Below are 19,063 nucleotides of genomic sequence, written 5' to 3' on the forward strand. Positions count from 1 at the left end.
GCTTTACTGGCCAGTTCCTCTTGAATGCTTGTCTTAACCCTCCCACTTCACAACAGTTTTAAAGTACTTGAATAGTTTTAAAAACACACCTGCTTTGCCACATCCCAGCCCCAACGGGAGTCTTGCACAAGAGCTAACTAGCCAGCAGAGGGCCTGTGCACCTGTAGCACAGGTGGGAGACTCACTGCATAGAGACTGAAGAAGAGGAATGTAGGCTTGCTATGTAATTAGGTGTGACAGTAACTTCCTTCAGGGTAGTTAATGTATTGCTGGAAGGCAGCATACGCTTGACCAATATTAAACGGAGGGTGAGCATCCTCAATCTGAAAGTCAAAGAAAGTTGAGGATTTCTTTGAAGTAGATCTTGCATGACTCAGTTCTCGGACATTAACTAAGCTTATTCTGGTCTGCCACTAAGTATAAATATTTTTGACCCATATCGAAGTACAAAATATACTACTCAAGGACTGAGTCCAACTCATTCAAAATCTCTCTTTCTATGCAGCAGGCTTTTTGAACAAACCACCTACTTATTTTTGGCATGTTGGAAAACACAGCATCGAAGAGACGTATGTTGTGGCTTCCTGTAGTAGAAACACTGTTATCTTGTATGCTATTGTTATCTGCCCATTTGAGAAGTCAGTAAGAAGATCCCTATTTAAGCGGGTGCTTCTACTTATCAGACATTTGCATTGCTTCCTAGCTCAAGTACAAACTAACTATGAAAGCAAAGAAGTCACTTCAGCTGTGACACTGGCAGAAGGCCTTGCTATTAACCTGTGTATACATTCCAAAAATCAGTTCAATGTTTGTCAGGGAAGAATGTGTGTTGACAACATTTCTCGATCTATATTTCAACGGCAGAAATGAAGCAGACATAAATCACTATTCTGTCACAAAAGATGGCAGTTCATGACTTTGTCCTCTTCCTCTGGCTCTCGTATGCGGAAAAAAGTGCATCTCATGCGCTAGGATCTGTTCCTGGGCTATTCTAAAGTAGTAGTCATGGGAGAGGACTAGGGAAATGACAGACAGAACCAGCAGCAGCAGTGGTAAAAGTGTTAGTATATCATTTTGAATTCATGAGCGCAATTGTAACCCACTTAGATAAGGGTGACAAAAAGGTTCACAGCTGTCTTCACATCAGTTTTAAAACACTTTTTATTTCCTTTGCACAATGAGCTCACCACAGTTATTTTACTTTACAATCTATGAGCAACCGACACTTGTTAGGTTCATTTGCTGAGATTTGGTATAACTTTATTTTATCTATCAAGCCAAAAGCCAGATAAATAAACACAACCTTATTAAGGCCTAATGGTTAAACTGAAGTGGTGCTCAACAGGGGGACCATCAAAATATGTCTAAAATTAAACCCTGAGCTAGGTCAAGCAGAGGCCAGACTTCCTCAGTTTCCAAATATGAGTATGGCTGTATGCGTTCTAACCTAACAGACCAAGTGGCTGGGCCCCAGTGAGCTAATAATAGGTTCTGCACGGTAGCATGAATGCAGCTCGTGGAACTTATCCTCTTCGTCTCTCATCTAGCACTGCGAGGGTGACATGAGCAGCACAGAGCCGATCGCATTGCTCGAGATAGATGTGTACCAGGTCCCACAGGGCACAAAGGATGTAGGAAGGAAATTCCATCCAGTTCTTTTCTTTTAGTCACCATGGAATTGAGACTCTCAGGTGGGTTGAATGAGTTGCAAAGGAAAATAATGGGGTAAATGTCTGAATCTCATGCACAGACAGCTTCACTATGGTTAAGAGGGAAAGAACTGGCTGCACCCACACTCTTGATGTGAACCATGATCTAAAACTGACCCCAAATTATCCGGTAATTAATATGAGCCTATGGATTTTAAAACCATGTGAATCTGAATAACCCACACTACAAATACATTTAATCACAACAGCAAACTCTCCAGATAGCAGTTGTCAGGAAGTTCTATTAGACCTCCAGTTACAATGAAGGTCCTTTTCTCCAGTTCCCTGTATGCATTTTACATGCTGGACAAACTAATACTCAGGCAAAACGGCACCGTGAAGCAACATGATGAAAAGTTTTGCATTTCCATCCTCCTCTCTGCCTTCTTCCTCACCTACAGTGCCATGCCTCAAAGAAAGTCCATGGGACACTTTTAAACATCACAAATATGTAGAGACCATCCCCCTGGGAGCTGTGTGTGTGTGGGGGGAGGGGATGGAAAAAAATTGCCTGGCATATCTGCGAGATCAGTAATACCCTACAGGAATTAAATAATCCTTTATTAATCTGATTAATAAAACTGATACATGGAGAAACAGACCAACAACATGGAAAATAAAATGCATGCCCTGCAGCATAGAATGTCATTTGTGGAAACGGAAGTGTCCTTCCTTTTATCCAAAATAAATAATCTTGAAAATGAGGCTAGGAGGCCAAAGTGACTTTTGGGGCTTATCAGAGGGCTCTGTGGAGGGGGATACTTGCCACTATCTCTGGAAAGCAATTACTCAATCGCTTGGGAACTGGTACTTTCCCCATACTCCTGCAATAATAGGAAGCACAGAGATTTGTCTTCATCTTCGGCTAATAGACCCAGATTAAGCAAGGTATTTAAGTACATGCCTATCTTTAAGCCCATGAATAGCCCCATGATACTACTCAATTTTGGCCTTACAGAATGAGGGTCCTGAAAAGCACTGGAAATGGAACAGAACAAGGTTTGTCTATTGCAGTGAGGAAGGGAAAACAAGAAGAAACAGCTGTAGGTAGGCATGTCATGCGGGGAGGGTGTTGTAATAACATAGCATTTGTATTTCTGGAGCTTTGCTAGGAGATAATTCATAGGAGCAATGGCTTCACCAGGTGGTTTACGAGAAGACTGGACCAATCCCGTGTTTTCTCAGTGGCAGGGGTGCTGATTTATGTAGGGATCTTTTTTTTTTCAAGTCTTTCTGGCCTGCAGTTGTATTAACTTGTCCAGGAAGGGCTGGCCGGTGCCTGCAAGTAAAGAAATACACCCACAGGTTGTGGCTTTCACTGTGTCAGCCAGCACAGGACAGTGCTAACTCTCATTGTCTTGCTTCTCCTTTTCATTTAGAAAGGATGACGACTGGATTTTGTTAAGTGCTCCTTTTCTCTCTCCTTTGTTTCTATTGTTCTAGGTGCTAGGTTGATTTGTGCTCATTTTAGGGTCACCACTCTCATGTGAACCTCCCTAGTTGAAATCCATTTGTGTGGCATGACAACATTTAATGTCTTTAAACTTGTCAGATGTAGCAAGACCAGGGGGACTTTGAGGTCAACTCAGCTCAGCGATTCTCAGCATTTGCTCCCATGTACTCACTCCTGCAACTGAGTCGTGCTCAAAACTCTTAAAATCCCACTCGCTGTTAAACACAGAAAAAGAGTGAACTCAGCTGGGGTCCGCTTTGTGCTCCGCAAACTCTTCCTGGATCCTAGTGTTTAGGCTTGAAAAAACCCAGCTGGGTATCACCAAATATAAAGATTCTGCAGTAAGGAATTAGTGCACAATTCTGCTAACGATGTGAGAGGCAGAATAGAATCTAGCTCACCCTGCCACAGCTGTATTGGGTCTGCCGTGTTAGCCAGGGAGTAGGTAGTACTGCTAACTTATTTCAACCACTACAATAAGCAGATATGATTCTCAATACACCCAGGGACCACAATTATGGAGTAATGAGGATTCACAACTCTTGCAAAGTTTGGCATGTTTCCTTAAACTCCAATTCCCCGAGACCGGTAATTAAGTAAGAATCCTAGCTTTCATTTTTTAAAAGTATGTTTCTAGCCCTTATGAAAAACGCTTGGAAACATGACCTGGGGGTGACCTACAGGCTCATTAACCAAAAGGCAAAGGAAAAAGAACCCCCCCGTGGATAACTTTTTTTTAAAAAAAAATCATGATTTTTAACCCAATCATGATTTTTGAGGGGGCTATCTCATGATTTCTAAATGCTTGACATTGGCAGTACTGAATAAATTAGTGCCACATTAAAAATAGCTGGTTTTCTGACCATAAACAAGTGTTAAGGTCCCATCCAAAAGACCCTTATACATGATAAATTACATGGCACTGAGTTTATCTACCTAACAGGACTTGAAGGGTTGCTAGGATTGTGGTTCCAGACAGTCTCTAGCATTTTAGACCAGATGTTTCGATTTCTAATTGGTCCCTTTCAACTTCATTTTAAGTTTTCGTTTTTCTGGTATGTAACAACAAAAAACACACATTGCAGCACTTCCCTAGGGCCCAGTGGCTCTCCCCTCACAGTTACTGCACAGTAGGCCCATTGAAATCAATGGGTCTGTGAATTTAGAAAGGTCCGACTCAGCTGGAGCAAAGGTGGCCTGTTTGGGCCCATGCTTCCACCATTTCAAAAGACTCTGCACACATTAACTCGTCAATTTACTAGCCACAACTTCAGCTCTGCTTTCATTTTGCATTTCTAATCCAATAGACAAATGTGATGCTCATTGCTACATCCTCTTTAATACAAGGTACTGTCCACAGCTCAGTAAAACTGGGACGAAATGGAAGTTTTTCAAAGTGAGAGATGGATTTCAGTCTTCTCTCTCTCCTAAGCTGTTTTTCAACCAGCATCATACAACAACAATTTTACAACAACAGTCATCATAGTGAAAGATGTGCTTGATTGAAATGAATCTTTCAGGTAATCTAGAGAGTGTCTTCGTTAGGTGGAAATGAAGAACTATGTGTAACTGATAAAATATTTGTTGAAAGTTGAGCTTTTGAATATTCAATGTGGAGATTCTGCTGTGTTATTATACAAGCACATCTTCGGATTAGATGCATTGGAAGCTTATCATTGTAACTGGCTTATTTTTAAATGGGTTTCCATAAAGCAGTATTAGAGATTAGGGTGAATGCATCTTAGAGTATAGTGAGAAATGTCATATACTACTGTTGTAGACTAAGACGTGGCTTTTAGACTATATGTGAAAGATGGTAAAGTGACTCATTTTTGTAACACACAGTGTAGAGTCCTAACTGAATGGGGTGTATAGGCATGAGATGTGAAATCAGTGTTTATTGTCAGGCTATGAAAGATATTTCAAACTATCAGGTGAATATTGACCAATCTTTCCCACTATGAGTGCAATTTATTGTGCATAAAAGAAGCAGATGACTGGTAGGAGGACAGCTTTTAACAACAATATCAGTAGAAAAGTAATAAAATCCAGGAAGGTTTCTGACATATGATGGTTTATAAAAAGGTGTAAGGAAGGCTGAATGGATACTTTGCCACTAGTGATAGATAAGGAAGAGGAATGTTGAAAAAGTAGATGTTTAGCACCTGTCATATGAGAAGATTAATGTACAGCAGCTAATTTTCAGTTAAGTATATGGAGCCAAATTCACTCCTGGTATATACATGGACACAATACTAGCTGATTTTAACAGGAATTGCATACACTTACACCAGCCTGAATTTGGTCCATGCTTTAATTGACAGTCTGGGGGTACCTGTCTGTGTATGACATGCAAATTCTGTTTGATGTTATGTGCTCTCTGTATGTATCTATATCAAACAAAATTCTTGCACCTTGCAGAGAGCTAACAATGGAAGGTCGATAATCTTGATGATCATCCATTCAAATGAAACCACCCTTGGACAGAGACCTGGCTATCAGGAAAACCAGTTTTTCACGTCTAGATTCCAGGTGGGTAATGATCAAGCAACAGATTACTGGTTGGGTTTTTGAGGCTAACCAGGGGGTCAACCTAGCAAAGGGAACTGGAAGTCTATAAAAAGAAGGTTCTCTCACTGGCCATTTTAGAGAGAAGAGAACAGATCAGAACCAGAAGACAAGGCTGTGCAGGAGGAGAAGAGGGAGAGGAAGGATCCTGGATGCCCTAGAGAATTCTGACCAAATCCCCCAAAAAAACTTGAGTTCCTTTTCCTTTGGTTGTCATTTGTACTAGGAAACTTTTTGGGGAACTGTCAGCCCCACCTCTTTCTCTTGTCTTGCTCTCTCTGTTTTAATAACTTGCTCTCATGATCGCTGGCAAAAGTAATAGAAATGAAAATAGCTAGCATTTTGTAAATTTATACACACACTGACTAATGAGTTAGTCCCTCAACCCATGGCCTCAGTATCCCTAATGTCTCCCAACATATACCTGCTATTACACACAGAGTGTAAGAATAAGTAGCTAAGGGTCTGATCCTACTTCTGTAAAGCTCAGTCTCAAAACTCCCATTGGCTTCAAAGGCGCCAGGTCAAACTTTAATATAGGGAGTTCTCTTACATAAAGATGTAGCAGTATGTTACAATAAAACCATAATAAAAATGTCTTTTTTATTATCCTTTTTTAAAAGATAGTCGTCTTAAAAAATGTTGATCCCCAAACAAGTGAAAATTGTAACTTTTCTCTTAAGAGCATGATCTAGATCAGTGGGAGTTGAAGGGGGACTTAGCAACTTGTAGTTTTAAGCTCTTAGAGAAGTGTGCTTTTCTTTCTCATGTTGACTAAATTGTTCTTTTTCTTTTTACAAAGAGTACTGTTACTGAAAAGAGGATATTTAGTTGATCATAGCCTTGGGCCTTTCACAAAAATTGTCACATAGTGCATTAACGGCAACCATTCTCACGTAGTATATTACTGCAATTAATTGTTTAGACACATGATTATTACCATGGGGAAAGAACAGATTATGTTGATTGGGCAAGGATGCAATATTAATGGTATTAATTGGCTCATAGTCAAAGGACACAAACCAGCAATTCCTGTTAGTGTCACTGTGGAACTGATATTTGAAGCATCATTCCAAGATTTGTAGCCATATAAAGATGATCTGCTGTTGCAGTATTATTAAGATTCTCTCAGTGCAACTTGTAAGAAACGAGTCTTAATTAAACCTGATTTTTTTTCCCAAACATGAATCATTTCATTTCTTTGTTACTGTGCTGCATATACCCTTTTTTCCCTAGCATGTACATTTGGCAGTCTGCTAGATTTCAGATAGCTAGCTTTTCCCTATGGACTGTTGAGTGGTCAACAGTTTTACACTTAAAAAAATAAAGTAGACAACCTTGACTTGTACTGAGATTGCACGTTACTCCATTTAGAGCTGTTGGTAATGTTTTCTTCCGAGAAGTCATCTTGAAAAAGAAATGAGTTATGAAGGATGCTACAGGATTTAGCAGAGTGGAAGCAAAAAAGAATGTTCATATTCTAACATTTATTTATTCTCTGAGCATCCAGTGTAGAGGAAGCAATTTTATAGCTATTGTTAAATTGTACAGGATCCTTTCTGTGTATTAATTGCCATGCAACATAATACAATTCAGGCCTTGCATCTTTCAAACAAATGTGTTCTAAAGTATTTCACAGCTGACAACAATCTATACATACAAGAAGTGCACTATGGCGGGTACAGTATATCAAATGAGTGATGTCTATAGGGCTGGGATGAAAAGGAGTGGAATGAGTAAGTTTCAAATAGAATAACTGAGAACAAACAGATTTTGTTTGGGTTTTTCTTTAGAGAGTGAGTTAAAAGTTATAAGACAGAGAGAAGATGTGGATCTTGAGATACAATATGAAGATTTTATTCCAGATGGACACTCCTAACTATACCATAAGGCACTGCAGAGTCTCTAAGTATGATATATTTTGCATATATTGTGTTTTATTAATTATAATTCTTTTGTTTGTTTCTAGGCATCAAAGGCTCTGATGATCCCAGCCGGCAGTGATGTACTGCATACAAACTTCGAATATGAAGGTCACGCTCTCATTTAAAAAGTGAACTCTGTTGACTTTCTCAGCGGGGAAAAGACTATGCAGCGTTGTTCCTCTCTGTTATGCTGAAGAGTTTGGCTGGAAACTCAACACTTTTGGCCAATGCACGTTGGTGGGCAACTCCCACATGAAATGCCATTTCCCCACTGAATTTACCACTTACAAGCGCACATTTACTGGGGATTATTACTCCTACAATCTAATGATGTTGACTGCCAATATCGAACCTAACATCCTGGTTACTGTTAAAGTTTTATCAGTTTAGTGTCATTACAAACCATTATAGTTGTATTAGAACTTGAAATTTCACAGACTGATTGTTTGGCGAGATATCTAAACGGAAAAGTATGTTTTGTTACTTCCCATTGTTAAGTACCTGAGGCTTAAATGATTTTTTTTTCTATCAATATTGATTCAGTAAGCATCATATGAAAGTATAGTAGGGATTCACTATCGACGATGGGATAACATTGCTACTTCAGATTCTAGTTTTTATTGCTTATTTTTATTTTTAGTGTTTTGCATTTGTGAACAAAGGATAAAATGTGTGCCAGAAAAAGCATCCATATAAAATGAAATCTTCCTTATCTTGAGGTGAGCGTTCTAGGGCGGGGGAGGAATCATTGTGCATTTTAAGAGTCAAAAAGAAGATTGATTTATGTAATGAGATTATTTTGATTTATACTGTAAAATGGAAAAAATGCAGGATTTTATTCTAAAAAAAAAGCTTAATTTATTTAGTGAAGGATCTAATAAAAATATATAATTATCATTATTTATATTGTGATAGCACCTAAAGTCTCGAAACAAGGAACAATGATCAAAGTCCCTGCCCAAGAGAGTTCACTATCTAGGATTTGTATAAAAGGGTGGGAGTAGGAAGACAAGGTAGCAAAACAAGAGAGAGAGAGAGAGAGAGAGAGACTTTTACAAGCTTTCCCCAATACATTTTGAACATAATACATCTGAACATACATAAGCTAATTTGGGTGGGTTTTTTTGTTTTATTTGAAGCAAGACTTCATGACCTTCACAAGGTGTTGCATGTCTTCTTCCGAACAAGGTGTTAAAAGGTTTATCATAATGGTTTTCACAGGATCTTTAAGTCAGTACATACATCACTGAGTGTATGCAACACTTAATTTTTCAGTTCATCACCTAGAAGTATACTCCATCGTGATGGATATTTGTGTTAAACCACACAAAGTGTAAACATAAAACAAACCAACCACAACCTGTAGAAGCAAGAACTATCAGATGTACTTCATTGGTATAGAGCTTGTGAATAGCTAACCTATGGTCAGGGATGTTTTGGGTTTTTTAAGGCACTTTATCATCTGCTGTTATACTGAGTAACCACAACATGTCATATAATTGCTGTGGGATCTGTCTTAGTCTTGCTCAGATTAATTCTGATTCAGTAGCATAATACACCCTCCTAGGACAACCTCCTCCTTTCTGTGGAGTCCGCAGTCACAACTACATATATAGTGACTGTACAAGGAAGGGCTCCCACACTTATAACATATTAATTAGTTAAGTATGATTCATATTCATGCAATTGCGCATGCTTGGAGAGATAAGTGATAACAGTGGAAAAGGCCATTCAACTAGATTCATGAAGAAAAATACCCTGGGCTGTGAATCATAAGGTTTACACATTGTAGGTCAACTTTGTTTCAAAGATCAGAAGTTTGATTGCTAGGTTTGACAGTTGTTCACTCAAGTTTGTGAACATTTTAATTGCTGGTGTTTCATATGACATTCTATGAATGCCCTGAGCCATTTCAGGTCCTCTATCTGAATTGGAAAAGGACCAAACCTCACGTGTTGGGGTCGCTCAAGTGATAGAGGGCTGTGGAGCCTTTGGCCTCTAGTCACTGGTTTGACTCCAGCTGATCTGAATAATGAGTTAGTTTGAGCTGTTCATGGGTGTGCCACGTCAAATCAGCTATCATAGACCCACAACCATTTTCTATAAGACCTGAGTTGTAGAGGATCTCAGTCCACAAAATTAAAAACATCACAAATTCCACTTCCACTCACCCGGGACGTCCCAGCAGACAGGCTTGAATGTAGGATGATATCGAGTCTGACCTAGCTCCTCAGACGGACAAGTGAGTGGGCCTTACTGCTGCGGGGGAGTGGAAGGAAGGTAGGAATGACTTGCATGGCCGCTGCCCAGGCTGCATCCGGTCTTTGGTTGAACAGAAGACTTATTCTTCCAACATCAATTTCACCTTTTAAAAAAGCAAACTCTTCTATGCACAAATCAGCAAGTAGATTTATTTATGAGCCAAATCCTCAGCTGGTGAAAATCAGCATAACAGTCAGTGGCACTGGGTCAAAGCCAGTGTGTCAGCGGTTTTTTTTCTTTATAATCACTGAGTACAGTGCAGCTGTTCCAAACCAGAACCAGATATTAACGTTTCTAGTTTTGGTATTAAAACCTTTGTATCCCAAAGTACATCGCGGATCTTTTTCTATAAAAAAGTTAGTTAGCAGATTAAAATTGCATAATAGTGATACTCATCTGAAATAAAAGCAAAATATTCTTTTAAGCAAACACTTCATTTCTTTACTCTGCTTAAAATCTCCCATGACAGATGTGCTATTTTGAAGCAAAAAAAAAAAAAAAAATGAGATTTGACTCAGTGCATATTTTAATTTAGTTTTAAAATGACTTCACCAAGCTACATTGGTACCAAGATACAAAATAGATGTATAACCTCTCTGGTGTCTGAGGGTTTCAATACAACAGGCTCAATTCTTCATTATTAATGGCTTATCGTTTATCATTATTCATTTATTTTGTTATTGCTAATATTTAATTTTATTAGTAGTATGTTATTTCTACATCCCCGAAAGCATGCCGGGCTCTCTACTGAACAAATACAAAGACAGTCTTTGTCCTAAAGAATTTACCATCACATTTTAGAAGGAACGTGACAGACGAGAGTAGCAAAAGATGGGCAAGAGATGTACTGAGGGTTACAGTAATAAGATCACATGTTTAGTCTGTCATTTTATACTTAGATTGTAAGAGCTCAAGGACAGGGACTTGTTTTTTTGCTCTGTATTTGTGCAGCACTTAGCATAAAGGTGCCCTTATCCAGGGTTGGGATCCCTAGGAACTATTGTAATTTAAAAAAAAAAAATCAGACTTGTAATAAAGTTTTGTAGTTTAGGCATGTACATGCAATTAGATGTGCAACTGAATGCTTAAATGTGGTGAGTTACCTTGCACCATATGAGCAATGCAGCAGCAGTGAGTTTTACGGAAGGATTTGAATGAGGAGGGGTGGTTGGGTTAGCAAATAGGCTTAGGGCACCATGGAAATTAAACAAAACAAGAAAAAGGTAACCCCTCCTCATGAGGGACTCTCCGTTAGAATAATAGGAGTTGTGTGTGGAGGGCTTGCAAGTTTGGCACCTTGTTGTTGGCATGAGTTTGTGTACAGTTTTCAAGTTAAAACCAAGGGTTGAGCTCTTGAAGCAAAAATAGACTACATGACCTTTATATCATAAATACCACTGTTATTCACTGCCAGGCTTTGCTCAGTACTCTGTACCTTGACATTCACTAAAGCAATAATAATAAAAAAAAAGAAACGTACTAACATAACCTTTATAAAAATAGTTTAAAAGACTATTTAATTTCTAATCTACCATAATGGTGTTAAAATAAACTTGGTAGTAAATTAAATTCAGAAGAAACTACATATAAATATCATTAAAGTTATGCCACAGAATGACCAAAGTCAGGAAATTCAAAACTAAAGCCCCATTCTAAACTATGCATCAAGACTGAGGGAAATGGACAAAGAAGCAAGTCAACCTTATTTTGTGTTTCCTGAGCTGTTAGTTCATTTGTGTAAGGATCTTAACTTCAGAGCAGCTAGTGTTTTTCCTCCCATGTGATCAAGCAAGAGATTATAATAGAAGGACAGTTCTAAGCAACCACAGAAGGCAAGGGTTAATGTTTTTTAATTGTAATTTTTTTGCATTTAATTTTCTTTTTAGAAAAGAAAAGGAATAAAAACAACAAAAATAGCTTTGTATGGGAAGATGAAGACATAAAGCAAAAGAGTAAGATAAACATGCATATTTATGTCTGTTTAATAATAGCAAAAATCATTTCAAAATCAAAATGAAGTGGCTTATTGAGTGAATACAGATGTTTTGTGGAAAGTCAGGGGCTAATTCTATACGGTGCTCAGCACTTGCTGCAAATTCACAAGTGCCATAATCTCATATATGCAAATACACATTACAGCTGGAAGTAAGGAGGATGGCAGCACTACAGTGATATATGGACGTGAGGTGTAAGTTCTTTTCTTTATAAATACATACAGGGGAACTTGTTACAGCATCTTCCATGAGAAGATCTCAAAGCACCTTACAAACATCAATATTTTCAAAGTACTCCTGTGAGATCATTCTGTTTCTATACCTTGTTCTTATGTAGCACCCTTCTCCACTTTTCAACCTCCCTTGTATTGGGATGGGGAAAGTGATGCATAAAGAGAGAGATGAGAGATTTATCCAAGATCCATATTTTTAATCAGCAAAAAAGGCAGCGACCTTCTATCAGAATTTTATCCCACTCACTTTTAGCTAGTGGTGATTGCCTACATTGTGTTTAGATACTACTGTGATGGGGACTATATAGGTACTTTGACAAATACATAGGAATTCCCACCGCACAAAGTCCATAGAAGAAACTGATACCTTTGCTCTGCTTTCTGTTCAATTGCACTTGTGTCTGAAGCTTGTTTTATGATTCTCTCTGCAGTGTGCAATGCTTTGGAGCACTGTGTATGCACACATTGCTTTGGGGTGGGGTGGGGGCGTTTGCTACCTGTCCAGCCAGGGAGGACAAGGATAACTCTGCCTAGTGAGAAAACTACAATTGTTGTCAGTTGTGGTGTTATCAGTTGTTGGCTGCATGTGTGTGTGTGTGTCCCTGTGTATGTGTTGTCCCAGCTCTGCGCAGGTAACTGAGGCAACACCCAGGATCGAAAGAATCAACACGACCATGGATACGCTGAGGCAACGAAGGCACCCGGCCATGTTTATTGCAATGAAGCCCAATGAGAAGCGACTTACATCTTACAAGTACATTTAATATATGAGTGCTCCTTCACAATGGAATGGCTCAGTTAACGGTGGGACTCTCCGTTACCCCTCAGCTGGACAAAGTTGTTTCCTCTGACGTCCTCTTTTATACAGTGTTACAGACAAGTTTCGTTCTGCCCCTTTGACACATGTAGTTGCCACCCTCCGACGTCATATAATACTACCCATTACCTTGTACTGGGTGGTTCAGTCAAAACTTCTCTAGTCATCATATTAACAAGATATTTCTATCCATTTAGTGTCATTTGAGGTCAGTGAGCCCTCGTTATCTCTGGGGTATTAGGATGTCCTGGTTCCTTTCTGGAATGTGCTTGTGTCTAGTGCTTCTTTGGAATGTGTTCTTGCCAGTTACTTTGAGTCTGCCAGCTTTCCCAGCATGACTCCTGCTAACAGTCTGGACCATTCTTTTAGCTCAGGCCTCATATCTGACCTGTTATGCTAGGCCTCAGGCTTTGTACCTGGCCTGTTATGCTAGGCCTCAGGCCTTATACCTGGCCCGTTATGTCAGGCCTTCTGTTTCAAGCTCTTACTTTCTACTACAACAATAACACAATCTCCAGCATACCAGAAACTCTTACTGGAGAATTTGCTTTATTTCTTATAGTTGTCCAGAGATTTGGGTTTCTTCAGAGGCTGAGGATGGCACAGGAAGGGATGGGAAGCAGCGCTCAATGAGCATTGGCTACTGCTGCAGACGTCCTTTTTGTGTCCCTGGCTAACCAATTTGTCAAAATCAATATCAATTCAGTCCTGGAGATGATAAACTATTGACAGGAGAGTAATGGGCAGAAAGCCAGAGAGGAAAAAAAGAGTTAAGACTAAAAGAGAAAATGAGCTGCTTAGAGGGAAACAAATCTCACCTCGAGACCATAAAATGTGAATATACGTTATGTTCTAGTATGTGCCATTTTCTAGAAAAATTGTGACAGCTAATAATAAGCATTCTGGATTGCTGTGCTAAAGGCTGATTGCACTTCACTTACTAGTGCTATGGGCTTAGTTAACTGCATATTTTCTTATGAATGGAGATCTTTCTCCGGCATGTTTTTGTATATAAATTCTAAGGACTGTAATGTTGAGTTTTCAACAAAACAGCTTTTTACCTCTTGAAGGAAGATGGAGACTAAGCGGTCAAAACTTAGTGATCTAGTTTCACGTAGCTAGATTTCTCTCTGATCAAGACTGCAATTAATACACTATAGTAATAGCACAGTAATATGGAATATTATAAGGTTTTTTTTATAGAAGTGCTATAAATACTTCATTCCTACATAACTCTGCCAGTGAAAATGAAGGATGAGATTTAATTACATGTAAAGAGGGAGCTCCATCTCATCTGTACAAGAGTGTGACTTTTACCTGGTTGTAACTCTAAGGGGGTAGATACCCCAGTTTTACATGGGATACTTTCATAAAGACTCAGTTCCAGCTCATTGTCTGGGATCCAGCCATATGCTGGAAAACACCCTTCTCATTCTGGAGTAAGATACATAGGTTTGTACCAGACAGGGACAGTTTCAGTGGTTTCATTGTCAAAAGCATGAATGTGTTAATAAGGCAGCATTATTATTATTATATTGCACTCATGTCCAGTGTGCCCGTGTGGCATCAGGAACCAGCATGCTAGATGATGTACAGATATATGATGACATGATCCCTGCTCTGAAGAGCTTGCAAGTTAAGAAGGCGAATACATTTGAAAAAAAGGGGGTGGGGAGTGAGTGGGAAAGGATGACAACACACAAAGAAAATGTCTGAGCTGAAGTCAAGGGGAGACTTTCCACTGGTTTTTTTCTTTTCTTACACTAACATTTCAAAATTTCTCCAATTTTGGAAAAATTACAGAGTGGCAAAGCTATAGGATTTCATTTTTCTTTTTGCCTTTCTGTAGCTGCCAAATTTCAGGAAGTTTTGAAAAATAGAATGGGAGAAGGAAAAAATAAAATAAATTAAAATAAACCCTCCAAAACCATCTTCCAACCTCACCTCCTGGTATCATTCATTCTGTTGCCTTTAATGGTGGGAAAAGGTGAGGAAGGTAAAGCACTTAAAAGAAAAAAATCGAAAATGTCAAAATTAAAAAAAGTGTGTTAAAAATTGAATGAAAATGACAGTTTTATTTCAAAATTTCCTGTCTCAATTTTATTTATTTGTTTAGTTATTTGGTGGTCAAAAACGTTTTCCCGCGAAAAATGTTGGTTTCCATATAAAACCTATTTTTGACAGGAACATTTTTCAATCAAAAAATTTGAGCCCACTTTAAACAAGGGTGGGGAGAAAACTGAAGCCAACAACCAATCAGCAGACAAGAAATAATGTCTAAAGTTCACAGGTAAAATACAGTGTGCTGATGTCTGGGGCCATGAAGGCCCTTGTGGGAGGGAAGGAGGGGCCCCAAGCAGGGTGGCTTCCTGTCCTACGGCTGATGTTGCCGCTCCCGTTTCTTGCTCTGCCTGTTCCTGAAGGCTGAAGCCACACTTTATTGGGCCAGCTACTCCACCTACAGTGGGCTTGTTCTAAAACAGGGCCCCGTCCCGACTGGAGTCTGAGAGATCGGGGAGGTCTCCATGACCTAAATATGTAATAGCTACCACAGTTGATCAAAATGCTCATGGTCTTGGTGGTGTGTCTATTAACATAAGTTGGCTCCTGTTTTTCTGTGTGAAGAAATTTCACTGAAAAGGTGGCTTTAATTCATGTTTTGGGCAGCACTGAGCACTCGGATGAATAGTGCATAGTAAAGGCTCCGACAGTGAAGATAAACATCAACTAAACCTTAAGGTTACAGAGTTTACATTTTAAACTGCGGGTTGGGAAGTTAAGTGCAAAGTGTTTAGCTCCACCTAGCGTGTTTGCTGTAAGGAAACGTGTCAAAAAGAGTGAACAGAATGAGTCCAAAGAGTCCCATGTATAAATGTTTCTTACAATTTTTCCCTGTAAACTTTAAATGCTGAAGAATTTAGGTTACATTTTCTGGGCCCATTCTCTTGGAAACGGGTTTCTGTGATAGCTTGGAGCAACAAAGCCAAATTCACTGCAATTAACTCGAGTTAGTACGCTTGAGGTATTTCACTCAAGATAGCTAATCCTAACCTAAAGCCTGGTTTACATTAGAAGCTTAAGTCAACATAGCTATGTGTCTCAGGGGTGTGAAAGATGTAGCTATACCGACCTAGCTCCTGGTGTAGACAGCGCTAGGTTGATGGAATTCTTCTGTTAATCTAGCTACTGCCTCTCGGAGAGGTAGATTACCTATGCCGATGGGAGAACCCTTCCCGTTGGCGTAGGTAGTGTTTATACTGAAGCGCTGCAGCTGTGCCGCTGTAGCATTTTAAGTGTAGACAAACCCTGAGTGAGAGCAGCTGCACTGTGATGCAACACTAGAGCAATGCAGAGTGATTGCATTAGCACCTGATGAATTGTGTTAACTCAGTGCTGCATCTTCACTGCAGAAATAACTCCCAAACCAGCAGCAGTCAAGCTTCAAGCCACACTCCCTGATAGGCCAACCAGCTAGAGCTTAAAGCACCCTTCAACTCAAGCTAGAGATTTCTGTATTTAGGCAAGCATTGAGTTAGCTTGAGCTAACATTTCAGTGAAGAAAAGTACCAAGACAATAGTCTCTTCTGTATTCCCTTTACTGTGTTGGGAAGATGGTGCCTCCCAGATATACTCTGTGTGTTGTTCTCTTTCCTGATGTGAAGCAAGGGGATTCAGCCTTATTGGTAGCACTGTCTCCCCTTCCCCTGGTCCCCATGGAGTATGATCCATTGGCCCAGAGATCCATGAAAGGGAAATGGGCAGACCTTGTAGACTGACCACCCTCATGGCTAAAGACTTTTATTGATCTATAAAATAGTCCAGCATGGGCAGCTGTAGAACAGCTTCCCCACGCAGCCCTACCAGTCTGCCACAACCCTGCCCTGGAAGGACCACCCTTGGAATCCAGTGGCAACAATTTTTGTCCTTGGCTCAAAGCTCCAAACCCTTGTCTCATCCACTGAATCAGCCAACAAGGCTATCATCTAATGCCAATTGTGGAAGTCCTGTTTCTGTTGTGGACGTTTGGAACTTGACTGAGAATGCCAGAGCTGACTTCGACACCAAACAGCTGTCAGATGATACCAGTCTGATTTGGATTGAAAACATTGAGCCAGAGGTACACGTATTTATCCTTTTACCAATCTACTGAGCAATCCAGTCATCTTCTGCTTGGAAAAGGCCCCAAGGCACATTAGAGAAATGTATGGAATGAGATGGGAACGGGAACTGACAATTTTCTCACCTCTCTTTGAATTAGCTTGTGTTTTGTAGTGAAATGGAAATAAAATGTACCCTAGACTACCAGTGATTGTCAAGGCTCCGCTGCTATGTTAGTTGATGGAATCACTCTCAGGCTTTGTTTACACTAGAGAGTGCTGTTGATGCAAGTTACAGCAATGATCAAAAAGCGCTAAATTACAATGCTTGTGCCTTTTCTCACAGCACCTGTCGTGTCGCCAAAGCACGTCCACTGTTGGTGCTCTAGCGTCGACAGTGAGAGCAGTGAACTGTGGGCAGCTATCCCACTGTGCTGCTCACCAGCTTGTGCCACTAGGAGTTGTAGGAAGGCAAAGAAGATCATAGTGCATCATGGGTGTGGGCTCAACGTTCCATGATACAGTGATTTCCCTCCCATTATTCCATGGGTTTCCGACTCTGTTTTGCGGCATTTTTCAATGGCCCCAGTTTCCTGTGTGCCCACCATCTCTATCTGAAAGGATGGATCTGGGTGTCAAATGATCATTGAATGTGCATTTGGGAGATTAAAAGCTCGCTGGTGATGCCTTTATGGCAGGTTAGATCTAAATGAGGAAAATATTCCCATGGTTACAGCCATCTATTGTGTGCTCCATAATATTTGTGACTCTAAGGGTGAAAAAACAAAGATGGAGCGCCTTGTGGCTGACTATGAACAACCAGATGTCAGGGCTATTCGAGAGGCACAACGGGGAGGGGGGTATTCGAATCAGGGGGGTCTTGAGGATCCATTTTGACAATGAACACCAATAAGGTATCTTTGTAAACAGCACTGTGCCATACCATGACTGATAGCTAGCCTGCACTATGTATCAATGTAAGCTGCAGCCACCTTGTGCAAGAGACAAATAAATATTGCTTATCCTTCACAGAGTGTGTCTTTATTGAATAACAATTATTCACAACACACAAAAAGCTGGGCTGGAGGAGAGAAAGCAGTGAGGGGCAGTGAGAGATATGACAGCTGGGTGTAAATCTAGCTATGGTTCTGGAAGCTGTCTAATAGGGTGGAGTGAATGTGGTACCAAAAGGAGTCAGGAGTTTGGTAGGAATGTGTGGATGGAGTTTGGGGAGGGCATGGACAGCAGTTCTGTATTGGTTGAAAGGGGGGGTGAATATGCATGAATTCAGTCTGCAGCGTTATGAATGACTTTAGCAGCTCCTTTTGCTCTTCCATGGCTTTTATCATGCATTCGTGATCTGCTAGCTCTTGCTCCTGGTTTTCCCTCCTCTCCTGCCTATCAATTTTTTAATTTTCGGTCACACTGTGTCTCCGTGCTTTTTTTTTTTTTTTCTGCCTCAGAGGACTGGAAGAATTCTTGGAACATCTCCTCTTTGCTTCTCTGTGGTCGTTTTCTTATCAGCCGCAGGCGCTCGGCAGGTGTGTAGAGGTTTCCCCTCAAAGGCATATCTGTAGAAGCACAATAAACAATGACCAGAAACATTATTGTCAGTGCGCTAACAGCATTGTTTCATTACTGTAAAATACAGCTCTTTCTCACTGTCCCCTGGCAAGCGCACAGCTCGACAGTCAACCAGGGCATGGTGAGTTGTGTCTGAGGGGAGGGTTCACTCAAGCTGGGGAAAAGGTTCTGGGTGGTTGTTTGGGGTATTGATGCAGGTAGGAAGGGACAAAATTTCAAATTGTGCCAGCATTTTCCATACAGCAAGGGCCATAGAAGCTGATATCTCACTTCTGAGAGTAAGCAGGGATGATAGGGCACATCTCCTCTATGTGAGCAGCTTCAAACCAGGTCCCTATGCTGCTCACTTGTGTGATGGTTTGGTCCCTGAACAAGTGGTAGCTGATAGATGTGGGAAAGTTTCCTACAATGGGGGAAGAAA

The sequence above is a fragment of the Emydura macquarii genome, unplaced genomic scaffold (genome assembly GCF_026122565.2).
Source record: "Emydura macquarii macquarii isolate MOO-44397 ecotype Brisbane River unplaced genomic scaffold, CSIRO-AGI_Emac_v2 contig_1253, whole genome shotgun sequence".
Taxonomy (NCBI): domain Eukaryota; kingdom Metazoa; phylum Chordata; order Testudines; family Chelidae; genus Emydura; species Emydura macquarii.